This window comes from Budorcas taxicolor, chromosome 1, assembly GCF_023091745.1.
Source record: "Budorcas taxicolor isolate Tak-1 chromosome 1, Takin1.1, whole genome shotgun sequence".
NCBI classification, from domain to species: Eukaryota; Metazoa; Chordata; class Mammalia; order Artiodactyla; family Bovidae; genus Budorcas; species Budorcas taxicolor.
Genome location: NC_068910.1, coordinates 182,610,078 through 182,637,621, shown reverse-complemented (window position 1 = coordinate 182,637,621; position 27,544 = coordinate 182,610,078). Strand labels below are relative to the sequence as shown.

At 41.9% G+C, this 27,544-nt stretch overlaps 1 protein-coding gene across 2 annotated transcripts in view; it reads right to left on the bottom strand.

Moving 5' to 3' along the window:
- The window catches only part of WWTR1 (WW domain containing transcription regulator 1), a 144,975-nt gene that overhangs the window by 36,471 nt on the left and 80,960 nt on the right, over positions 1–27,544 (bottom strand). The gene's annotated exons all lie outside the window — the stretch shown is intronic.

Below are 27,544 nucleotides of genomic sequence, written 5' to 3'. Positions count from 1 at the left end.
TCCACAGACATGTAACCAGACATATTTCACTGCTATTATTCAATATAAAAGAAAACACCAAGAAAAACAAACTCCACAGCATTTGAGATAGGAACACTCTTCTGAGTCAATGACTGTGAAGTAAATGGTCAACATGGGAATGGGGTGTGCAGAGGTGCATGGGGTCTACCCATGACCCTCTGGCTAATGCCCACTGGGACACTGATACACCCTCTAACTTGCTCCAGCCAACATACCACTCGGTCATGTCTACAAAGGCCCCACAAGATTCGAGGCCAGGAAGGTCCTTGGACTCCATTTTAAGCCAGCATGTCATTTGCTGTATAAGAAGTAGACAAGAAAAAGGTTAAGGCTTCACTCCTGAACTTTTTGCCTTTTGCAGCACCAGGAACTGAGAGCGACGGCTCATAGACAGAGTATTTTGGCAGCTTCCCCAAGCCAGGAGCTGCAGACTAGGAGGGAGGCCAGGGAATCAGGCTGCCCAGCGAGCCTCCTGGAATGTTTGACAGAAGTCTCTCTGGCCTTGGAGAAGTTCAGTGGCTTGGTTTTCTGTGTCCTGGGCTTGCTTCCCGCCTCCACCTTTTTTTAAAATAGGCTGTGGCTATATACACACACACACACACACAAACAATGCCAAGTGAAGAAAACAAAACCATAAGGTTGGGCTCAACTACAAAACCCATCACGGGCCTGCATCAGGCTGGCTCTGAGCAGATTACGGAAAGGACAACCAGCGTGCCAATGGCTAGACACCACACCTAAGCCCTAGAAAGACACAATCCTTCTCTGTGACGCACACGTGAATCTAGGGAGGGCAAAGAGGAATACTTGTTGTTAGTTAGGCATTTCTCCTCTTCTCCTCAGCCTCCTTTCTCCTCTTGACAACAGCTCCTCAGCTGTGGTGTTTCTATGCATAGCTCTTTGAGTTGAACTTTAAACACGCGGTTTTGGACTTCTCAGGTGATCTAGTGGCTAAGACTTTGTTGCTCCCACTTCAGGGGGCCTAGGTTCAATCCCTAGTCCGGGAACTAGATCCCACAGGCTGCAAATAAAGATCCTGTGTGCTGCAACTAAGGCCCAGTGCAGCCAAATTAATTAATTAATTTTGAAAAACATACGGTTTTGTTAACATGTCAGAGGCACAATTCCATGCAATTGAGGGGGGAGGCCTGCCCAGCACTGCATGAATTCTTCCTCTCCCAGTACCCATTATCCAGCTTCTGTACTTCTCTCTGTCAAGAATGGAGAGAGCTTCATATGTTGCTATGATTCATTATTTTAGTAAAAATATAATGTCCATGAGTCTACACTCATATAAACAAATAATTGAATAAATAAATAAATGCCAGGAGAAGAAGCAAACCTGTAGAGACAAATTTCAGATAATTTAATGTAGATGCACTGTCCTCAATGAAGGGGAGAAAACTCCCACTCCTGATGTATGGACTGTACATAGTAACCTCCTCCCAATGAGCACAGTTATCCAACGGTAGTGAGGGACAGCAACTTTACAGGGGAGGAATTTTGTACACTGGGCAGGTGATCAAGATCAACATCAACAGTGATAAGCCATGGTGATGACATGACCCTTGATAAGATGTGATGAGAACGGTACTTTATTTCTGTGGTCCTCCTCTCCAAGACCCATCATCCCAACATCAGACAAATTCCCGTAGCGGGAAATCCTATAAAATTCCTAAGCTGTACTCAGAATTATCAAGGTCATCAAAAACAAGGAAAGTCTAAGAAACTTTCATAGCCAAGAACAGCTTAAGGAGACATGACAAGTAAAGATAAGGTGGTATACAGCTGGGGACATTAAGAAAAAAACTAAGAAAATCTGAATAAAGTATGGAAGTTAGTTAATAATAATGTATCCATATTGGTTTATTAATGATAACATCTGTTTTTATTGTATGTTAACATCATACAATGTAAGATGTTACTAATACAGGAATTCGGGTGAGAGGCATATGAGAACTCTATCATGATTTTTTCTGAAAATCTAAAACAGATATAAGAACATGTGTGTGTCTGTGTATGTATGTGTGTGTGTATAGTAATCACATCTTCAATAAATACCAGGAACCGTGTTTGGCACTGTCTTTTCAATACTATCAAATAATCTCCATAGCATATATAAAAAATGAATAGATATTATAGGGTATACTAAAAATGGATAAATATTAAAAAGAAAACGTGGTCTGGGGACTTCCCTGGTGATCCAGTAGTTAAGACTCTGTGCTTCCAGGTTAGGGGGCCTCGGGTTCGATCTCTGGTCAGGGAACTAAGATCCACGTGCCGCATTGCATGGCCAAATTAAAAGAATGAAAGGAAGGCAGGAAGAAAAAATAAAGAACGGAACGAAAGAAGAAAGTAAGAAAACATGGTCTAAGTGTGTCCCATGGGAGCAAATAGATGTTACGTTAAAAGTTTAAAAAATTATAACAGCTGCTTCCCATGTTTCATGGTCAATTAAGATTGGGAAATATTGGGCTAAACAAAGTTAAAAGAATTTATTTTATTGCAGAATTTCTCAAAGACCTTAACATACAAACAATGAGACTTTCCAAGAGGGAGTTATAAAATATAGCACTTCTCAACCTTGTTCTCCTGAGGAGGGATACTGAAAATGCTGGTCCCCTGCATCTTAGCAGATGTCTTGGCAGTAATGAACTGCGAATTGAATTGAAAATGAATGAATATTTATTAAGCTCCTACTACGTGCTGAGCTTCTCAAAGTCAACTGAGCAGCAGTGTGGAGTGTGGAGTCAGAGAAAGGGACATGCAACCTATAGATGTTGGACAAAGTGGTTCCCTGTGCCTAGAATTACCCACTGCTGTTCAAGATACAAAGTACTAACAACAACAACAACAACAACAACAAAAAAAAAACAACAACAAAGCACAGGGAAAGCCAGGGTTATAAGAGACTGCCAGAATAACAGCCGCTGACATTCTCCATCATCAAATATTGATTTAACAGGAAGATTTCTAAGATGGTTTAACTTGTGTATCAATTTTCATAGGTGGTAAGCACAATCCAGCTAAACGAACTTCTGTTTTTTCAAAATAAACTTTTATTTTAGTTTGGGGGTTTCCTTTTTTTTAACCAGCTTCTATGATAAAACAACATCAAGAACTCTAAAGCACCCTTCTGACAGCATCCCTTTGAAGGGCTGACTTATTATTGTGAAAATCTGGTTACAGTTTCCTCAAAGTAGGTGAAAATGCAACATTTGAATACATACGTTGGGTATGATCTGGGATGTGGGAAAAATTCTTCCTCCCAGATGGTGTTTGGACTATGTTTATATGAATTGCATCGGAAACACATTCCAGAAACTTAACACCAAGAGGGCAACACGAGCTCTTCTGCAGTGTGGGCTGTTACGATTCCATTCTTTGTCCCCATCTTACAAATGATGATACAGGTCTGTCAGAGAGGGTGACCAATTGTCCTGGTTCTACTAAGGGGTTTCCTGGGACGTGGGACTTTCAGGGCTAAATCTGGAAGAGTCCCAAGCAGATGCTGTGGCTGGTCACCTTACACCTGTGACTGCCCACATTCCCAGAGCTAACTCATGGCAGTAGGACCCAAGTTTCCTATTTCCATCCTAACATGTTTCCTTACAAAGAGAACCAGCACTCATAGGAGAGAACCATTTGATATTCAGAATGACAGTCAGGCTGTCCATCAAATCAGCTCTCAATGTGTCCTCCATCAGTTACGACCAGCTGTCTGTCCTTTTGCACCCATACAACTTGGTAATCAGTGCCTCTCAGGTGGCACCAGCAGTCAAGAATCCACCTGCCAATGCAGGAGATGCAAGAGATGTGGGTTCGATCCCTGGGTTGGGAAGATCCCTGGAGGAGGAAATGGCAACCCAGTCCAGTATTCTTGCCTGGAGAATCCTGTGGACAGAGGAGCCTGGTGGGCAACAGTCCATAGGGTCACAAAGAGTTGGACAAGGCAGTGCACACTCACACGTGATGATTGGCAGAGGGACTATTACTCCGGCACTTACTCTGCAACTTTTTAAAGAAATTAAGCACTATTATGACATTGCATTGTATTGCTCATACATATGAGCCTTCAAGTCAGGAAATCTTTCTCTCTGGATTCTAGGTTGAGCCACACACAGTGAACAGAAGCACTTTTAAGAAACACTGAACTGTTCTCTTCCTGTGATTTGAACTCTCACCTTCCTGAGGGCCAAAACCAAGTCTCCCCCTGTCCTTTAGAATCAACTCCACTGGTAAGAATATTCCTTATAAACCCAGAACAAATTTCAATAAATTTGAAATTTATTTCAAATCTGACTTGTTGATGCACACAGAAGGCACCAAATACATTCTCCCTGAGAATGTTTATGGATTTATGGGTCAGAAATGGGTAGTAAAATATCAATTCATTTTAAAGACGATCAGCAGAGGCTTTTTTTTTTTAATTTAAAAGAAAAGTCAGAGCAAACGGGAAACCCATCCCCACTACACACACAGACACAAATCTTTCTGTTCGGGATGCATTTTAATTATTACATCCCATACTCTTTGAAAGATTGAGAGCAGGAGGATTAGGGGATGACAGAGGATGAGATGGTTGGATGGCATCACTGACTCGATGGACATGGGTTTGGGTGGACTCCGGGAGGTGGTGATAGACAGAGAGGCCTGGCGTGCCACGGTTCATGGGGTCGCAAAGAGTCGAACACGACTGAGCAACTGAACTGAACTGAACTGATACTCTTATAAGTGGATATTTAATGAATAATAAATTTTTGTTGCAGCTTTCTCTTTACTCCCGGAGCATAACTCCCTATTGAGGACCCAGTGCATTTTGTTCTTGTTTTACCATTAGTGTTTTACAAATCCCACCATCCTCATCACAGCTGTGGCCATGTATTTACCCCACTTTGAAGCATCACCACAGAAGTTCACGCTGGAAGGAGCTTAGTCCATTTTGACCAAGTTCCTCAATCTTTTTTTTAGCAGCAGGATCTTTCCCCAGAGCCTGATATATGGCATGAAACAGAGACACCCCACATGTGCGGGGGTTCATTCACAGCATGCCTGCAGCCTGTGCTAGTGTCAGTGAATGCTTAAAAGGCACTCCTTTGATTCTCTTCTCTAAATTGTCTCAGCCTGGCTTTCACTCTGCTTTCCCTACAGGCGTTTCCCAACTCTTTGAGTCAAAATATTAAACAAAGTTTTAAAATATATTGGACAGACATGGCTCTTGGAGACTGGATACTAACTAAGCTTAGCTTCTGCTTGCATGCCCCAAAACCCTGGCATGGGGCCTTGGGACACAATTTAAAACCAATGATTTAAGCCAGTTCACTCATTTGAGAGATGAAGAAACTTGGAAGGTTAATTGACTCAGCACAAATCACAAGCATAGACTGTGACAAACCTAGGAAGCTCAGGGAATGTGCTGGAATGCATGGCTGGAGTCAGCTGCACTGACCACCAATCACTGCCCGGCCCTGCAGTCAAAAACTATTTACTGAGTTAAATTTGGTGACAAGGATTAAGAGGAGTTTCCTTTGCCCTATTTCACAAAAAGGTCCAAAGCAGACTAATTTAATTAACTTATTTACTTGTAAAATGATGAAATCAACATAGTCACATGTTAGGATGACACCCTGTTTGTGGGATCTGCTTTTACAGAAAATGGTATACATACGGCTTTCTTCTTCCATCCTTTAAAAAAAAAAAAAAAGACCAAATCAGGTATCTTTGAAGCATTATATTTCATAATACAGGAAGGGTTCAACCAGAAGAGGTGGCGCCAACAAGCAATACTAGCCCTTCTGGCCACAGAGGCTCCGGGGAAATGATGATATGCAACAGAGAGAAGCCAAAACATACAGGTGTAAATCGTATCTGACATATGCATGGACCTAGCCATACCAAGCTTCAAAAATATTTCCGCATTGAGAGTGTCTGGGTACAGCTGCGGGTCTTTTTCTCTCTGTTTCTGGGCCATACAGGGTTTAACTCGTGTGAACCGGCCAATGTCAGGTGTCCTGCAGCCCAGTCTGATGGAAAACACATGTCTACGGAGGTAGAAAGACAAACCCAGTCTCAATCCAGCCTGGACTCAGTCACGATTCAACGAAGGGGGGTAAAAAGGCTGCAGACACGTCTCTCGCCCTTCTTGCGTCTCTCTCAGCTCCTGCCAACAATGAGTCGCTTGTTTCTCTTATTTCCCAGAAACAGTATTAGCTGTCCAACAAGGTCAGCAAAAAAAAAAAAAAAAAGCAGCTTTTCACTTCAGGGTGCATTCGGTTCCAAAAATCTGTAAAGTATTAAACCAAGAAGTTGCACTATCCCAACTTCACACTGAGCTCTTTATTCCAATTCTGGGTGAGAATAATTCTAAGGATATTTCTCAGCCGGCTCAGTTGATAAGACACAAAATTCTGGGATCTATGTACATTCAGACACACTTTCTCGACTTCAAACCTTAACATCACTTCCAGGTGCCCCCAGAATCAGACAGGTGGATCTTAGATTCTCCAGATGCCCCCGGCTCAACTGGTTTTAGACTCGTAACCCAACCTACATTTACTTCACAGGAATCCCTGAATTTTAGCAGCAGCCAACAATTTTCTTACCCACCATCCTGTGCGTTCATCCAAACAGTAATCGAGTCAACAAACCAGGGTGCAAACATCCAGGCAACTCTATTCTCTTAGGTGTAAAGATGGAAAAGCCTGTAATATGGATTTTCATGTTTTCCTAGCAAATGCATCAGGGCTTCCCTGGGGGCTCAGATGGTAAAGAGTCTGCCTACAATGCAGGAGACCAGGGTTTGATACCTGGCTCGGGAAGATCCCCTCAAGATCCCTTCAGTATGCTTGCCTGGAGAATCCAATGGACAGAAGAGCCTAGTGGGTCATCTGATCACAATCCATAGGGTCACAAAGAGTTGGACATGACTGAGCAACTAACCACAGCACAGCACAGCAAATGCATCACCTCCAATAAACTCTCTCCTGACTAACGAAAATAAATGCATGAACAGTGAATATATATTTTACAATGAAATAAAAATTTTTTAAAATAGACATTATAAAATGTATATTTTACTGGCATGTAAAGGATTTCAACATCAGTTTTCATTGTTGTAAGAGATCTAGAACAAGCTATGAAAAAAAAATCACATCTTTCTGACATTCATTCCTTCTGGATCCTTTAGCTATAAAGAAATCATATTTCTTCCACCTAAAGCAGCACCAGAAAGTGCTACTTGATTCCATCTGATTTCTGGGCTATTGAAAGATTTATTGAAAGTGGCCGAGCAGAAAGCACATCTATGAAGGCAGTGATTTAGGCACCTAATGACTAACGGAGGAAAAAAAAAGAGGAAACTGGGTGCTTCACCATCCCGCTTCACAAAGTTATCTTTGTGTCTTTGAATTTTATTCCATGGCCTGGCAACAGCAGCAAAACCAAAACTTTTCTTGTTTTATTATCTTCAGACAATAGGTATATTTTATTCCAGCAGGAAATGGAAACTCTGATCCATGCATTTATTTTCATTTGTCAGGAGAGAGTTTATTGTAGCTTTTTATTGGTTAGCTTTCCTGAATGATTTTAAAACTACTCCAGGTGCAGAGTGTGGCAACCCGAACTCAGTAACAGAAAATGAATCCACAGCTGTGTTCCACTAGAAGTAGGAAGAAGTTGCCAGTGTGGGCCAATCGTCCTTAATCTGTTTTCTTTTTACTATGTGCCATTCTAATAAACATCTTTATTATTGAAAGAGCTCATACAACAGACACTCCAAGAGATAAGTCAAAGGATTTGAACAATGTATAGACGAGAACATGTATTTACTAATCAAATGTGGAAAAATTATCAGCTTCACAAGAAAGTGTAGAAATGCAAATTAAACAGTCATTCTTTAGCAATCAAATTAACAGAAACAACACAGTAATGAGGGGTATTCTGCATCACTCCATGAGTAAGCAAGAAAAAAGAAACAAGAATTCAACCAGGGTAGCAGGATTAAGAAATCTGGTAAAATTATGTATCAAATTTGGAGACTTTGTGCTTATACGCATTTTAAAGACTGTACCCGTAGATCTAGGACCGATAGTGACCCCCAAAAGTTAATTACCTTCGCAATGAAAATGTATCAAAATTCTAATAGCGGTCCTCGAATGGTAGGCCTATGGATGATTTTTTTTTTCTTTCTAGTGGTCTACAGTTCACTTAAATATTCACTCACCAAATACCTGCTGAGCCCCAAGCAAGTGCAAGGCCCTGTTGCTAGGTGCTAGAGACACTGGAGAACAAGACCAAAAGGTCTTGCCCTTCAGGAGACTATAGTCTAGCGGGGAGACAAATACATGGTATAACTCTAGCCATAAGGGTTTTGAATAAACAAATGCAGAACTAGTGGAGAGAAGCATTCCTTCTGTGTCTGAGGAGGTAATTTGTAAAAACATTGGACGGGGGACTTCGCAGGTCGTCCAGTGGCTAAGACTTCCCGCTCCCAATGCAGGGGGCCGGTGCAGGAGGCTCCCAACACAGGAATCAATGCAGTTTGATCCCTGGTCGGGGAACTAGATCCCACAAGCCTCAATTAAGAGTTCACATGCCCCAACCAAAGATCCCATCCACTGCAGTTAAGACCCAGAGCAGCCAAATTAAAAAAAAAAAAAATTTTTTTAACAATTTTAAAATATTTTTATTTTAATGTGGTTGAAGTGCAGAAATCAGGGTGGGAAACATTCTAGGCTGATGGAGATCAAAGGTCCTGAGGTGGGAGGGTGCCTGACCTGTGGGAATGGAGTACATGAGCAAAACAGGGTGGCCAACATGGCTGAAGGGCACAGGGTCGGGGGCAGGGACCGGGGCCCGAGGGGCATCATGACTGTGGTGAGCACTGCTGTAGTCGCTAAGCTGTGTCCGACCCTTCTGCTACCCCATGGGCTGGAGCCTGCAGTCCATGGGACTTCTCAGGCAAGAATACTGGAGTGGACTGCCATTCCCTTTTCCAGGGGATCATCCCCGCCCAGGGACTGAGCCCACATCTCCTGCACTGCAGGCAGATTCTTTACCACTGAGCCATGCTGCAGTTAGTCTCTCTTCCAAAGTGATAGACATCTCCGCCAGGTTTACTGCTCAAACTCCATGAGAAACTGCCAGAGTATTTCATACACTATGGTAAAATTTAAAATTCTGAAGAAATCCAGAGATGGAGAAGTTCTGGGAGTATACTGCTCAGGATCTGTGTCTCTGGGCTGTTCTCCCAGCCCGGTGAGGTGACTCAGAGTCACTATGGGGCAAGAAAGGAGTAAGCTCTGAGGTGATGAGGAGAGGCAGAAATCAAAGCATCTGTGCTTTTTAAACATGTTCAGAAGGAGATTCCAATTCCAAGCGAAAAAAAAAAAAACCCTACACCTCTAAATTTCATTTGGGAAGGTGTGCCAAGGGGGTTCTATTCTTAAAAAAGAAAATGAGGGACTGCCCTGGTGGTCCAGTGGTTAGGAATCTGCCTGCCAAGGGAGGAGACAGGTTTGATCCCTGGTCCAGGAAGATTCCACGTGCCTCGGGGCAAATAAGTCCATGTTCAGCCAACTAGTGAGCTCACACGCCCTGGAGCCTGTGCTCCACAACCAGAGAAGCCAGAACAATGCACCACAACTAGGTAATAACTCCTGCTTGCTGCAACTAGAGAAAGCCCACGCACAGCAACAAAGACCCAACGCAGCCCAAAATAATAAGATTTTTTAACAAAATAGAAAAATGAAACAAAACACCCAAAAGAAAAACGCCTCAACTCTGAATTTTCTCAGTAGTATCCCTGAGTCCAGCTGGGTACCGTGGGTAGCCTTGTGGTCTGCAGCCATTCCCAGCTGGTGTTCTCAGATGATGCCACCACCCAGGGTCTAGGGAGGGCAGAGAAAACATCTCTCTAAAGCTCCTGGTGTTCACCGTGGGAAGACTTTTTGAGCGCTGTCTGCTAGATCAGTCTAGGTCATTTATGGGGAATTCCTTCTTCAGTCTCTACACTTCGAAAAACTGTTTCTCCTCTACACCAGGCAAGTCTTTCCCTCCTGATGTTCTGACTCCTGTAACTGAACATGTGGCCCTCTTCGCACAAGTCCCCAAGTCTCAGTCAAGTCTTCAGGCAACTCTAGAAACCACACGAGGCCTGCAGTATGCACTTTCTTCCCTGGCTTTATTATTTTCTCAGTCTTTTACCCCAACTTAAGTTTATTACCAGTATCCCTTTTTTTTCTGGCCAGGCTGTAGGCCTTGTGGGTTCTTAGTCCCCTGACCAAGGATCGAACCTGTGTCCCTACAGTGGAAGTATAGAGTCCTAACCACTGCACAGTAGGAATTCCCTATCTATCCTTTTGAAGTAAGTGTTTTGGAAAAGGCAAGAGTAGAATCAATGGACAGAAGCATCACAGTTTCATTTTTAAAACCCTATCTCTGTATATGGGCTTCCCAGCGGTCGCTAGTGGTAAAGGACCCTCCTGCCAATGCAGGAGACGTAAGAGATGTGGGTTCAATCCCTAGGTTGGGAAGATCCCTGGAGAAGGGCACAGCAACCCATTCCAGTATTCTTTTTTTTTTTTTTTTCATTCCAGTATTCTTGCCTGGAGAAACCCATGGACAGAAGAGCCTGATGGGCTACATACAGTCCATAGGGTCGCACAGAGTCAGACACGACTGAAGCGACTTAGCACACATGCACAATCTCTGTATACACAGCTACACTGATATATTGATAGTATTACTTATGAATTAAGTAGTGTTCTAAGAAGCTTTAAGCAAGCATGTTAGATACAGCATTTTCTCATCATCCTGAGGAAGGAAAAGTATTTACATGACCTGAGGACACATCTTACAGAGACCTGGGGGATCAAAAAGTTTTCCTCATGTCGGAGAAGGCAATGGCACCCCACTCCAGTACTCTTGCCTGGAAAATCCCATGGACGGAGGAGCCTGGTGGGCTGCAGTCCATGGGGTCACTAAGAGTCAAATGACTGAGCGACTTCACTTTCACACATTGGAGAAGGAAATAGCAACCCACTCCAGTGTTCTTGCCTGGAGAATCCCAGGGATGGGGGAGCCTGGTGAGCTGCCATCTATGGGGTTGCACAGAGTCGGACACGACTGAAGCGACTTAGCAGCAGCAGCACTGTCTTTATGGAACACACTTGTGAGCAAAGCCCGCTGAGCCGAGCAAACTCTGCCCTCCTCGCAACATCACCCATCCTGGGACAAACTGACATGTGCCTCCTGACAGGATGCAGAAGAACACAAACATCACCTTTGTGCTACTCCTGCCAAAAAGGTACAACTTAAATCTAAACCAGGAGGAAACACCATGTCAAGGTCCAGAAACACATGATAGGTAAAAAAAATTCCAGGTAAAAACAAATTAAGGAGAGAAGACGATTAAATACAATGAATGACCTTCAATAGACCCTGGACCAGAAACCAAATGGCCATAAAGGAAATTACTGTGCCAAATGAAACTTCAAAAAGTGAAAGTTGTTCAGGTGTGTCCAGCTGTTTGTGACCCCATGGCCTGTAGCCCGCCAGGCTCCTCTGTCCATGGAATTCTACAGGCCAGAATGCTGGAGTGGGTAGTCATTCTCTTCTCCAGGGTATCTTTCCAACCCAGGGATGGAACCCAGGTCTCCCACATTGCAGGCAAATTCTTTACCATCTGAGCCACCAGGGAAGCTCCACAAAAAGGCAAGTCATACAAATTTTTTGGTTTCCCGGTGTACAAAAAGCTATGCTTATACTACACTGTAGTGTATTAAATTTATTGTACACACACACACACATATATACAATGGCATTATTTCTAAAACAATGTACATATCTTCATTAAAAGGTTCTTTCTTGTTTAAAAATGCTAACCATCATTTGAGCCTTTAATGAGTCAATCTTTTTGCATTAGTGATCAAAGTATACTGATCACAGATCACAACAAGTACAATAATAATGAAAAAGTTTGAAATATTGCAAGAATTACTAAAATGTGACACAGAGACACAGTAAACAAATACTCTTGGGAAAACAACACTGATAGTTCTGTATGACGCAAGGTTGCCACAAACCTTCAATTTGTAAAAAATGCAGTATCTGTGAAACAAATACGTCCTTTCAGAAAATGCAGTCTAGAGTATGGGGGAAAAGGCATGAAGTCTCCAACTTAGTCCTGAGAAGTTAAGAAAAAATGTATATGTAATACATCTTCATACAGGGAAAGAGAGAGAAGCAAATGAGGCAATTATAAACAACAGGATTCCCTGGTGGTCCAGTGGTTAAGAATCTGACTTGCCAGTGCAGGGGACAGAGGCTCAGTCTCTGATCTGGGAAGATTCCACATGCCTCGGGGCAACTAACTCTGTGTGCTGCAATTACTAAAGCCTGTGCACCCTAGCGCCATGCTCCACAACAAGAGAAGCCACTACAATGAAAAGCCCGTGGACTGCAAGGAAGAGTAGCCCTCGATTTTACTGTGCTGCTGCTGCTAAGTCGCTTCAGTCGTGTCCGACTCTGTGCGACCCCATAGATGGCAGCCCACCAGGCTCCCCCATCCCTGGGATTCTCCAGGCAAGAACACTGGAGTGGGTTGCCATTTCCTTCTCCAATGCATGAAAATGAAAACTGAAAGTGAAGTCGCTCAGTCGTTTGACTCTTAGTGACCCCATGAACTGCAGCCCACCAGGCTCCTCCGTCCATGGGATTTTCCAGGCAAGAGTACTGGAGTGGGGTGCCACTGCTGTAACTAGAGCCAAAAATAAATAAATAAATAAATAAATAAATAAATAAATAAATTTTTTTAAATGAACACGTAACAAAGGCAAATCTGGCAAAAGGTATGTGTGAGTTCCCGGTACTATATTGAAACTCCTCTGTAAGTTTTAGATTATTTCAAAATAAAAGGTGACACATTACAACAACAAAGAAAAAAACTTTCCCTAAACACACCCTAAACTCCCTGGAGATGGAAAAATCTCAGTCTGTCATAGTCCAGACAAACTGTACTGTATACAGGCCATTGTGCTGTGATGTTATTTCTCCTGGAGGAAATGGCTACTGCCCAATGGCTTTGAGAACTGCCCGGGGTTTGGAGGGGGAGGACCCTAACAAAAACAGGTGCTACAAGACTCTGATACTTTACACTCACTGTTCCTCCTGGCCTCATAACCTCCACCCCGGATCCCAACTGTTATTTGTGGACAAAAATACACTGCCTGTCATTTCAGTAAACAGAGAGTGTTGCTCGCCATCAAGCCATCCACCACTGCAGCTGACCCCAACAATGAGCCCTCATGAACACTTCGGATAGAGAAAAATAGGATATTGACCCTAGATAATTAAGTTGTAAATCAAAGAAATAAACTCAATGAGTGTAGATTCTTGCATCTTCCCATACATAGAAAAGCACTAAAGTCATTAACTTGAGATTTTGTGTGTGTGTGATTAGCAGTAATCTTTTGATGTTTGACTTTTTTTCTTTTTCCCCAGTAAAAATTCCTATATATCCTGACTTCTCCCCTTACCTTTTCTGAACAGTCCCTCAGTGCTGTCTGAGAAGCTGTTTCCTGGGCAACAGTCCTCAGGAAGGCCCCTAAACAAAACATAATTCTCAGCTTTTAGGCTGCACTTTATTTTTTTCAGTTGACACATCCCAAGGAAAAAAAAAACCAACTATGTGCAGTGACAGACGTTAATTAGGTTTATTATCCTGATCATTGCATAACATATCTGCATATCGAATCACAAGATTATTTCTTGCTGTACACAAGAAACTAATATAATCTTTATGTCAATTACATCTCAATTTTTGTAAAAAAGAAAAAAATCTCATTTAAAAAAAATACAGAGCCTGGAAAGACAGGACAAAGAGGTGTGCTACCGGTCTGGTCTTGCAGAAGAAAAAACTCTATACAATTGTGCCTGGCAACAAGACACTGAACTAAAGAATTACAAGTTTTCTTGGGGACAACTTGGGCTCCCAGAGTTAGCTGACTATAAAGCCTGAGGCCCTGGGGTGAAAGGCCCTCACTTCCCAGGGTCAGAGCAGAAGAAACTGTTCCAGGTTGGCCTTCTTGATAGAAGGAAAAAATTAGACAAGCTAAGAAGGGCAGAGTTGAGACTGCAGAAGGAACTGCCATTAGCAGCTGCCCTGAGCATTCGTTTTGCTAGGATGGAATGAGCCAGTTTCACTTGGGAAGAAATAATAATTCCATTCTAATTAATTCAGGCATTATGGCAGTTGATAAGAGTGGAAGTAGAATATTTTTCTTTCATTTAAAGTGTAAGTTTGAAGCAACTATATGAAAGCCCTGTGAGCCAGGACTAAGTCATCCATATTAATTTTTTTTTTTTACTTTATTTTTTCCATCTCTGCAAATATTTAACTCCTGGCAAAATTAAAAACTCGCAACTCACTCTTCACTGGTTTCTAAGAAATATAATACTGGAAAAGAAAAGGATGAAAATAATATGGAATGAGACACATGACATGTACTGGGAAGCAAACTTCAAATGAAACTTCCATTTATGATTTAGTCAAAAACATATGGATATGCAAGTTGAAAACCAGAGCAAGTGGGAAAGCGAGGTGCCTGGCTAAAAGCACATTTTTTTGTGGCAACTTTAAATCATTATTTCATGAAAGAAAGTAGCACCCCAAACCAATTCTTCACAACAAACAGAGCAGGCCTGCAGTATACTGTCTATTTAGGTAAACAATTACTTGTTTAGTTCGATAAAAGCAAACCACATTTAAATTGTAATTTTTAAAAGGAATTCTTATACTTTCCTAACAAATTAACATTCCAAAGAAACTTGAAAAAAACGAGGAAATTAAAAGAAGGCACAAAAATTTAAGTACAAGAATATTTACTGCATATAATATAATCTATATAAATAATAAAAAATAGAATCAACATTTACATCTCCAGTAAAAGAACTGGTAAAATAAGTTATTATAGAATTACACAATGGCAGCTATACAGCCATTAACATGATGGCTATAATGGTGTAAAGAAAGAAATATGCCCCAAGTCCATTCATATACATATTTATACATATATGATGGAGAAGGCAATGGCAACCCACTTCCAGTACTCTTGCCTGGAAGATCTCATGGATGGAGGAGCCTGGTAGGCTGCAGTCCACGGGGTCTCGAAGTCGGACACGACTGAGTGACTTCACTTTCACTTTTCACTTTCATGCATTGGAGAAGGAAATGGCAACCCACTCCAGTGTTCTTGCCTGGAGAATCCCAGGGACGGGGGAGCCTGGTGGGCTGCCGTCTATGGGGTCGCACAGAGTTGGACACGACTGAAGCGACTTAGCAGCAGCAGATACCTATATGAATTAAATGTGGTTTAGTCGCTAAGTCATGTCCGACTCTTTGCGATCCCATGGAGATTCTCATTAAACAATGAGAATCTAATCCATACCAATCAGAATTACAAAGACTAAAAAGTTTGATAATAAACATTATTGGCCAGAGCAGGAAGAAAGCAACACTTTAATACACCGTTGCATGCATGTCAAGTCACTTCAGTCATGTCCGATTCTTTCCAACCCTATGGACCCTAGCCCGCCAGGCTTCCCTGTCCACAGGGATTGCCCAGGCAAGAATACTGGAGTGGGCTGCTGAGCCCTCCTCCAGGAGATTCTCCTGGCTCAGGGATCGAACCCAAGTCTCTTATGTCTCCTGCATTGCCAGGGGTCGGGGGTTCTTTACCACTAGCGCCACCTGGGAAGCCCCATTAATGGTAGGAGTATAAGTTCATGTCACCATTTTAGACGAAAGTGGAACAGCTATTAAAACTTGAAATGCACATAACTTTGGCCCCAGGAATTTCACCTCTGCAAAACCGTCCTCCACAGAAACAGCATATGGCAGAAGGATTTGCATACAGGATTGCACACTGTGGCTTTGTCTAATGCTGCTCAGTTGCTTCAGTCGTGTCTGACTCTGTGCGACCCCATAGACGGCAGCCCACCAGGCTCCGCCATCCCTGGGATTCTCCAGGCAAGAACACTGCAGTCGGTTGCCATTTCCTTCTTTGTCTAATAATAGCAAACAATTAGCAAAGAACCTAAATATCCAGCATAGAGGACTGGTTGAAATAACTATGGTTCGTCTGTAGAGTAGAATACTATTTACTGATAAAAAAAGAATAAATACATCTGTAAGTGCCAATTTAGAAAGCTCTCTAATATATGTTAAGTTTTAAAAGAGGCATAGCCATCTAAGGACACATACATATATAGAGTATTTCTGAAATACAAATAGCCCTCTGTACCTGTGGTTTCTGCATCTAAGGATGCAACCAATTTGGGATAGAAATGGAACCTGCAGGGCTTCTCTGGTGGCTCAGGGGTAAGGAGTCCTCCTGCTAATAATGCAGGGGACACAACTTCAATCCCTAATCCGGGAAGATCCCACATGCCTCGGAGCAACTAAGCCCATGCGCCACAATTACTGAAGCCTGGACACCTACAGCCCTGCTTGCCCCAATGAGAGATAAACCCACGTAGCAACAAAGAACCAGCACAGCCAAAAATAAATAAATAAATAAAATTATTTTTAAAAAAGAAACAGAACCTGCAGATGCAGAGCCGTGGATATGGAGGGTGGACTGCACTGCACCATTTTACACAAGGGATTTAAGCATCCTCAGATTTTAGCATCTGCAGGGGTCCTGGAACCAACCCCCAGCGTACTGAGGCAACCGGTAGTAGAGGTTTCCCTGGGGAGGAGAGAAAGGCTGAGGGTCTTGGTGTGACAGAATCTTACTTCTCTGGAACTCTTTAGAACTGCATGAATGTTTTGCCAGGTTTGTGTTACTTTTCCAATAAAAACAGCTAATCAAAAAATATGCATTGAAACAGATGCTCATGATACATTAAGTGAAAAAAGCAGCTACAAAACAAGAATGTAGAGGATTCTCCAACCTCTTTTGTTTACATTTATACATGAAAGAGAGAAATATGAGAATTTAGTGTGATTTTGAATGATCATATTACAGTACTTTTATTTTCTCATTTTTTGCTGATCAGTACTGTCTATGATGACCAAGTAGTAATTATATAATATGGGAGAAAATAACATTCCTGAATCTTGCTGCCTCAAATATGTTTTAAGACCTTATTTTTCCCTGCTTTCCTTTTTCCAGGGAGATCTTCCTCTCTTCAGCGCACTTAATGAGAAAAGACCATGAAGACTTTTGTTTTCCTGGATTCTCTTATGGTATTATCAATATTTTGCTGACTTCATCAGAGAGAATTATTCCAAGTCAAGCGTGGCACAACAGCTGTTCCTGACCACCAGCAACTGCAAAACACCCTGGGAATAAATTTAGACTTCCAGAAAAGAAGAAGAAATCAATCTTGCAGTTGATACAGGGTGGGGGAGGTGATGATCACACACAGGCGGGGGTCAACATCACCAGGAGCCCCAAAGAGGAGATCAAAGAAAAAGTGTCCAGATGTCACTCGACACATCAATTTGGAACAAATGGCCAAATGACTACCATCCCAGCATCCCTCTGCCTAAAACTTTAACTGGATGACATTCTCCACAGCAAGGAAGCTCCTGGGGGCAAACTACTGAAAGTCAGCCAGCAGATAGTACTAAAACTGTCCAGATTATTTTTAAAATTCTCAACTGAGGCCTGCAGCCTGGTGAAGAGTTTAGAACCCATTAAAAATAAATAAGTAAATGAACGTCGTGCCTACAAAAAAAGGGACAAAGGAAAAGCTTGACCTGGACTTGACCCCCTTCCTAAGAGGATCTGTTCATCTTTGGGGTATGGGGCACCCCTTCTGGAATTTTTCAGGGGCTTAAGCCTGTAGAGGGGGCTTCCCTGGTGGTTCAGATGGTAAATAATCTGCTTGTAATGCAAGAAACCTGGATTCAATCCTTGGGTCAGGAAGATCCCCTGGAAAAGGAAAGGACACCCCACTCCAGTATTTTTGCCTGGAGAATTCCATGGATAGAGGGGTCTGGTGGGCTACAGAGGATTGCATGGGGTCGCAAAGAGACTGCAAAGAGTCGGACATGACTGAGCAACTAACGCTTTCACTTTCAAGCCTGTAGAGGCCTCTTTGGTCAGTTCTCAGCTAGTGAAGTTCAAGGTGGGCTTACATACTGATCTTGTGAATTTAGACAACACACTTCAATAATCAGGATGCTAAACAGCAACATCTCCTCAGGTTTTTGAAATTTCTGGAAAGTGGCTTCGGTATTCACATACCAAAGCTCACGTGTGCACTGACACCAAGTGCCAAGGCAACAAATGCCCGTGTCCCCATAAATGTCTACTTCAGGCAAAAATCCCGCTTAGAAGTTGGTGGAATAAGTCAGACAGAGAAAGATATCTGTCTGTTATCATTTATGAGTGCAATCTACAAAGTAAAACAAATGAATGCATATAACAAAACAAAAACACTCACAGACATAGAGAACAAACTAGTGGTTACCAGTGGGGAGAGGGAAGCAGGGAGGGGCAAGTCAGGGGGAGGAGATTAAGAGGGACAAACTACTCTGTGTACAATAAACAAGCAACAAAGATATATTGTACCGCACAGGGAATGAAACCAGCAGTTTGTAATAACTATAAATTGAGTATAGTCTTTAAAAATTGTGAATCACTAAGTTGTACAGCTAAAACTTAGAGAGTTTTCAGGTAACTCAAGTTAAAGGCTGGATTTCTGAGTGGGTTTTTGCCACCTGTTAGTCTCCCATCTCTGTGCTAAGGCACACAGTTCTGTGGCTGTTTCTACACTTGGCTGATGACCAGAGGCATCTGAGCACTTGAAAACAGCGCCCATTCCCAGACCCCACCCTACATGGTCCAAGGCAGGATTTCCCAGGGGTGGGGTCCAGGCAGTCTTCCTCCCAGCAGCTGCCCGTGATTGTTCTTTGGGGAGCAATCCACACTACTACTGGACTCTGAAGATGTGTGTTTAACAAATGCCCCAAGGAATCCTACCCAGCTAGGCCCCACTCAAACACTAATCTTAAGAGACTAGGAACGACTTGTTTGCCACAAAAAGACTCAGCTGCAGAGAAGCTTAACAATTCATGGTTTTGTCTAAACTGCACAAGGAGCCTAGAGTTTTCTTCCCTACACCCCATCCTCCTCTCACAATAAAAAACTCAAGGCTTCTCTGATAACACACGGTAAAGAATCTGCCTGCAATACAGGAGACATGGGTTTGATCCCTGGGTCGGGAAGATCCCCTGGGTCGGGAAGATCCCCTGGAGTGGGAAATGGCAAACCCACTCCAGTTTGCCAGTTAGAATTCTTGCCTGGCGAATTCTATGAACAGAGGAGCCTGGTAGTCTACTGTTCCTGGGGTCGCAAAGAGTTGGACACAACTGAGTGACTAACACTTTCACCAACCAAATGGTTCTCCATTTTTGGGGGCTATTAAAAAAAGAATATTACTATATTTAAAAGAAAATTAAGGAGACCATCCCTGATTCAAAAGCCTTATTATAATCTCTATCAACATCTAAAAACACATAATTGATTTACCCAATACACTTATTCTATAAAATGGTGCACCTGTGATGCGTAATACAGTTGGCCATGGGCTAGAAATACACAGGTTGAGAGCAGCGTCTCATGGGAAAAGAAAATCTCAACAGTCTTTTTTAAGAAACAAAATTATAGTCATAGTATAAAAAATTTTGCCTCCTTTATCAAATTAGACTGATATAATAAAACAATTTTCCATGTGCTATGGAGTCCTATGACAATTGTGTCAGTGGTTACAAATATATTTATTTTCATATTGCAAGCATTTAATGTCAGTGGTATCCGGTAAATAATATATTTTTGTATAGTCTTCCAAATAGTTCACCTAGCAACTATTTCAGAATTTTATCTTGGAGAATATTTCTTAGCAAAGCTGTGGCATCAAACATTTTCAATGGCTCTTGAGACTTCTTATCAAAGAGTCTTACTTCATCTTACCTAAATTTCTAAATTTGGAGTGATAAAATGTATTAATACAAGTCCTCATCATGTCATCTTAAAGCAAGCAGATGAATGAATAACGATATAGATGAGAGATTTAAGAAAACACAAGGTTCATTTCTTTATACACTATTGTGTGCATGCATGCTAAGTCTCTTCAGTCACATCTGACTCTTTGCGACGCTATGGACTGTAGCCCGCCAGGCTCCTCTGTCCATGGGATTCTCCAGGCAATAATGCTGGAGTGGGCTGCCATGCCCTCCTCCAAGGAATCTTCCAGGCCCAGGGATCAAACCCAAGTGTTTTACATCTCCTACATTGGCAGGCAGGTTTTTTACCACTAGCACCACCTGGAAAGCCCTTATATAATATTATGCCCAGCTTTATTGCATAAGAAGAATTGATCAGTTGACTTTATTATTGATTTTCAGGCCCCATTTCACATAATCTTTAAAAGCCTTAGAAGGAAGGAATTGTAGTGAATCTCTTTTAGGAAACTCCAAAAGTGCAGTCTGTGATAATGTTGGCATCTGGTCCCATCACTTCATGGGAAATAGATGGGGAAACAGTGGAAACAGTGTCAGGCTTTATTTTTTGGGCTCCAAAATCATCACAGATGGTGACTGCAGCCATGAAATTAAAAGGTGCTTGCTCCTTGGAAAGAAAGTTATGACCAACCTAGATAGCATATTCAAAAGCAGAGACATTACTTTGCCAACTAAGGTCCGTCTAGTCAAGGCTATGGTTTTTCCTGTGGTCATGTATGGATGTGAGAGTTGGACTGTGAAGAAGGCTGAGCGCCAAAGAATTGATGCTTTTGAACTGTGATGTTGGAGAAGACTCTTGAGAGTCCCTTGGACTGCAAGGAGATCCAACCAGTCCATTCTGAAGGAGATCAACCCTGGGTGTTCTTTGGAAGGAATGATGCTAAAGCTGAAACTCCAGTACTTTGGCCACCTCATGTGAAGAGTTGACTCATTGGAAAAGACTCTGATGCTGGGAGGGATTGGGGGCAGGAGGAGAAGGGGACGACAGAGGATGAGATGGCTGGATGGCATCACGGACTCGATGGACGTGAGTCTGAGTGAACTCCGGGAATTGGTGATGGACAGGGAGGCCTGGCGTGCTGCGATTCGTGGGGTCACAAAGAGTCGGACACGACTGAGCGACTGAACTGAACTGAACTGATTAGATAATGTTGATTCAATAGAGTAAATCCTGACAACTTTAAATCTAAGAAAATAGTGTTGATTTTCTGCAGTTTAGAAAATAGTTAAGTTTTTGTTGTTTTTTTTTAATGTGGGCCTTTTCTCAGTCTTTATTGAATTTGTTACAATATTGCTTCTGTTTTGTGTTTTGGTTAACCAGGGATTGAACACCGCACCCACTACACTGGAAGGCAAAGTCTTAACCACTGGAACGCCAAGGAAGTCCCTGTTCTCTCTTTTTTAAAACCAAGAAAGGAAAAAAAAAAAACAGAACCCCTTCCCCTTTCCCTGTGCCCACCAGTCTTCCATAAAGACCCACTTCGCACCACAGCAATCTTATCAACGCCCCATCACCCCAACTCTCCCCAACCAGTGTGGAGGTTTTTCAGTTTGTCTTTGGATTTGCGTTTGTATGTGTCTGTGCGCATTGGGCTAATTTATGCTGCAAAAACCACAAAGTTCAAAAAGTAGTGAGAACAGAGCTGGAAAAATCACAGTAGCCAGATGTGTCTGCCATAAACTCACTACATAAATTTAATCAGGGCAGGGGGGAACTACTAGAAAAATACAAAAATAAGATAGCCCACATATAAATCTAACTTCCAGTAAACTTTCAGGACACCTCTCCACATGCTTTCAGTGACACTAGACTGAGGTGTTCCTTAGCTATTTTATTTGCTTTTGGTAAAACGTCTTTAAGTGCCTTTGAACACTTCCTAGAGGGACACGGGAGCCAACATTGCAAACTGAGCAGAGACAAGATTTTCCATTTTGTCTTGAAAAGCGTACCCTGCAAAAGTAAGCGAGCAAGGAAACCACACATGTGTTTATAATTTGAAACACAGATCAAGACAGACCTGGAGGACAGATTCTGGCCTGGTGGATGGAACATCTTCAAAGAGGGAGTGTGTGTGAGAGTGTGTGATATTTTAAAAATTCCTATAGCATTAAAAATATACCCTGGCTGCACTTTACCAGAAGTTTCTGAACTGGCTAGGGCTGGCAGTCTGGTGAAGCTGTTATACAGTCTTTATTTTTCCTGTCCTGTCTGGGAGGATACTGGCACCCCAGGTCGGGGCCTCATTCCAAAAAAAAGGTCTGTTAATGTGTGACAGAAGCTCATGGTTGATGATCGCTAGGATTATCACAGAAAAGCAAAAACTGCCTGTCACTTTCTCTCCCCCCAAAACATTTGAAAATATGGGAAGATTTTAAGTTATTGCCTGATTTCAGTCCTCGTGTGCTGAGAAAGGGCTTCCTAGGTGGCACTAGTGGTAAAGAACCCATCAGCTAATGCAGGAGGCATAAGAGACATGGGTTCAATCCCTGGGTCAGGAAGATTCCCTGCAGGAGAGCACGGCAACCCGCTCTAGTATTCTTGCCTGGAGAATCCCCACGGACAGAGGAGCCTGGCGGGCTCCAGTCCATGGGGTCGCAAAGAGTCAGGCATGACTAAAGTGACTTAGCATGCACGCATGCACGTGCTGAGAAATGGGAAAACCTGGACACCAAAACACTTGCAGAGAGAGAAGGTTCTTCAGGTAGAGCTCAAGGTGAACCTGCTCTTCAGAAACTCCCTCTGCCCATGAAGGAGCCAGGGCCTGAGCTCTTCATCTTTTCACCGTCACTGGCTGGGCTTAAAGATTATTTTCTCAACATGGAAGCAAAGGGTCTAAAAGATCAACGTTTCTAATGCACACACCACAAGCTCTTCCTCCAGCTACACAGGGGCCAGAAAAGCAAGGACAAACCAGTCTGCCAGTTCATAATAATAGTGATAACAATACAGTTCTTGCAGGGGGTGGGGGGGTAGGGGGCATTTTTTACGCTATGTACCAAAATATGCAATACCTAAATAATCAAAACTTTTATGGGGAAAAGACTATCATTATCACCAAATTACAAATAAGGGAAATAAGACCCAGGTTAACGAATAAGCAAAAGTAGTAAATGTCTAACCCAAGAGAGAAACTCAGTTCTGACTGCAAGTCTTCCCACTAACCACTATACCGAAAGCTCCCTGCCCTCCACCTCACCCCCATCACCGCTGCAACAACCTAACTGATTTCCTTAGCACGTTTCGTTTTCCCCAAGCCCACTGTTTCATGTATTATGATATGGCCTGTGTAGTGTCCTCTTTTTTGTTTGCTTCATTTTCCCTTCCTTCAATAAAACAGAGTATCTATTAATAGTAATTAATCATACCAATGAACTCACTGAAAAGACATGAAATCCTACCTGGTGTGTGTCACGAAAAAAAAAAAATCAACTTTCACATGGACAGTAATCTTCCTCCTTCATTGTGTCACGTAAAAGTGAGGATTTCAAACAAGCTGTCAGCCCCAAAGTGATACAGCTTCCACTCAGTGGTAATCTCTGTCTGCTCTTCACTATCTAAAGTTCTCCAAGACCTTCCTTTCTGCTACTATTCACTGGGTATCTCCAGGGACTCAGACTCAAAGGGGATCTATCTGCCCAGACAGAATCAAATTGGATAAAACCTAACAGACAATCTGATTTGGTAAACACGAAAACAAAAATTTCCGTTAAAAATTAGACCAAGTTGGAGAGGGCTATTTGAAATAACCCCTTGAGAGTCTATTTTGTTTTACTTTGGCATTTGAAAAGAAAGCAAGGTTAATTACACAACAAATCTGCATCCTGACAAAAGTATGGCTTCAAAGTCACTCATTCCAGGATGCCTTTAAGTGATGGTTGTCTTCTCTTGCAATTAAAATATGACTTGAGTTACAACCCACATTTCAGGAATATATCCACTGAAAAAATGAGATATCCACTGACAAAAGCTTCCCTCATAGCTCAGTTGGTAAAGAATCCACCTGAAATGCAGGAGACCCCGGTTCGATTTCTCCAGGGAAGATCCCCTGGAGAAGGAAAAGGATACCCACTCCAGTATTCTGGCCTGGAGAATTCCATGGACGGTATAGTCCATGGGGTTCCAAAGAGTCGGACACGACTGAGCGACTTTCGCTTTGTGGTGGTGGTTTAGTCACTAAGTCCACCTCTTCCGACCCCATAGACTGTAGCCTGCCAGGCTCCTCTATCCATGGGATTCTCCAGGCAAGAATACTGTAATACTGACTTACTGACTGACAAAAAGGTTTCTTGCGCTGGCAGAGAGTGGGGGGAAGGGAGGAGACTTGAAATACTTTCACCAGAGGGCGCTATCCTCACTGAAAGTAAAAAATAGTGTTCCTAATTTAAAGCTCTTTGCACACTAATCAGTCTAAAATAAATCTTTCCTGTTTTTTTGAGAGCTTTTAATTTGAACAATGGAATGGTCCTCAAATATAACATATAATTAAATAAAACAAAATAAAGTTTTTATTTCAAGAAAACACAATGATGATAATATTTCATTATGTGCCAGGCATGGATCTACACACATTACTTATAAACTCATACAACCTCCTCACACTGTAAATATAATCCTCATTTTAAATATGGAGAAACTGAGGCAGAATTAAGCAACTTAAAAGAGCCACCAATAGGCAGAGCCAAAACTCCAATTCTGACTGTCTGACTCCCAGACCATGTCACAGAATTGCAATATAAGGAGATTTATTGCTGAATATATTTTGCTATGTCAGTGATTATAGTTGCTCAGTCATGTCCGACTCTTTGTGACCCCAAAGACTGGCCCACCAGGCTTCTCTGTCCATGGAATTCTCCAGGCAAGAATACTGGAGTGGGTTGCCATTCCCTTCTCCATGGGATCTTCCCAACCCAGGGATCTATTGAACCCGGGTCTCCCACATTGCAGGCAGGTTCTTTACTGTCTGAGCCATCAGGGAAGCCCATATCATAGCTCTAGAAATACATAAATCAGACTAGTAAAGCTCATTCTATCACCTGACAGTACTGTTCATTGTATTTTGACATCATTTTCACATGTACCTAAATACCCATTGGTGAAGGGGACATATGACTTAAGTTCACTTATTTGTCAGATGCATGCCACTGAAAAAACCAAAATTCGAGATTTAAGAAGTAGAAGGAAGAGAAGGATCTTCTCCACTTAAAAGGTAAAAAGAAAAAAAAATGTCGTTGATAAAACAGACCTAAAAATTTTGAGTTATCTTCAAAATAATGACTATATATATATATATATGTTTATGTACATATACACACTAATAATATAAATATATATGTAAACAGATGTATACCTATTATTTTCAAGATAATGAAAACAAAATACCACATGTTAAAAGAAAAAGTAGAAAAATCTGTTCTATTTGTAAAGTTTGATAATAGAGAGTGTAAACTACAGGCAAAGCTATAGCTTAAAATAAAATACTCTGAGTAAATCATTTATTATTAGGACCATATTGTGACTCTAAATAGCCCCAGTCTTTGGAGCTTACTTTGGATTCCCCACTATATTTCCATTCTTGGGATACATCTGTGATTCTCAAGAGGCTAGGAACACACTGTGTAGTGGGCAAACACTCAAATATTATTGGAAAAATCCCAGAATGTGTGTCTTGAGAAAGTCACTGCCCCAATTTATTAGAGATCTAGGGAAAAGTATTTCATTCAGCTACAGGTAAACTTGTTTCAGACATTCCAATTACAATTTCTTTAGATGAACTTTACCAACAGTTGGGTTTTTAGTGTGTTGGAGGGTGAGGGAGGACCTCACCTGTGGTTTCAGTATTGAGTTTTTAGCATCAGAGTCCTTCTAATCTAGTCCAATTCCTACTTTTGCAATTTTTAAAAATTAAGCGAAGTACATAAATGAGCATAAACAAGGATATTCACTTCAATATTGGGTGCACTAAAAACACACTAAATCTCAATACCCATCAGATGGAGGCCAGTTAAATATTTATATTGGGTAATTAAAAAAAAAAAAACAAGACAGCTTTGTGTGTACAGATATGAAAGTGGAAAAACTAAGGTGCAGAGCAGTGGATATAATGTGCTAGCATTTATGTGAAGAAACGTACATAAGACTGGAAGCACTGATTGACTCCAGGCAACACACAAAGGACTGAGGCATGGTGATCACAGGGAGACTTACTTTTTGACACCCCTTTGAAAAGTGTTTGAATTTTTTTAACCAAGTCCATGAAAGATCTTTTCCAATGAAGACTGACTACAAAGCTGGCAATAATACTTTAATAATCAGCTTTTAGAACTTTCAGTAAAAATTAAATGGTTAAAGAAACCCTGAAACAGTCTAATGTTACCTAATTTGTGGTTTCTTTGCTATACTCACATCTGCTTTCTACTTGAGCTCTGATATACTGGGGACAAATGACTCATGGGAAGCTTTGGTTTACCACTGCTCATACAAGCACTGGTACCATTTTCCTTGATCTGCCCTTTAGATACGAAACACAACAGAGGCTGTTCCAAGTCGTTTGCCTTTTGTATATATTTTACATCTGCAGGCTTTAAAATGGTAGATCCAGACTTCCTGAAAGAAGGGACAACATATTTACTTGAGTATACTGACTCAGACCTCCTTGAGTCCATACTCACCGTGGCTAAGCCACAGTTATAAATGGAGTATATCTACGAAAACTGCTTCCATTTTTATCTGTTCATTCTTGAAAATCCAACAGAGATTCTTTTCATTCTCTGAAACTCTGTTCTGTGTATAAAACAGTATCTGGACATCTGATCTTAAATGGAAATGTCACCTGAAAATGACACTATCTTTTTAAAAACTTTACCTTTTAGGGGCATGGAAGAATGGCTGGCAACAAAAGCTGATTGGTTCTGTTGCCGAAATGTATTCATTCACACCTGAGTCTCTCCAGTGGGTGGAATTTTACTCTTTTTGCAATTAGCAGAAACTAAGCTGAAGTCTAAAATCACACCTATTCAAAATGAAGTGAAATGTGAACCATCCTTTCCTAGGGTAGGTGTGGGGAGAAGCCCCTGGCAGATTATGCAAGGGTTGAATGCATCCTATAACCAGACCAACCTCAGTTTCAACTCTGGCTCTTCTAGTGCACAAACTGGGACTTTGGGAAAGTTCCTGCATATATAAAGTGGGAATGCTGTCACTTCTTATAGGGTGGTTGTGAGGGCTGAATGAGATAAGGCAAGAGAATGCCTAGGCTGGTGCCAGTCGCACATTATGAGGGAGAAGAAAAGGAAGGAAGCAAAGATGTTTGAGGCCAGAATGGTACCCTTTGGTAGTCTTCAGGGACCAGATTCACAGGGATAAGGGATAAGTACCCTCCTTGCCTTGGTGTGGGTGAAGACAGGAGGCCTAAGAGATTTTTCCAAGAGCTTCAATAAAGGTAATTGGAGAGGATGCTGGAGCTGTAGTGTCAAGCTGGATACCATGTCATG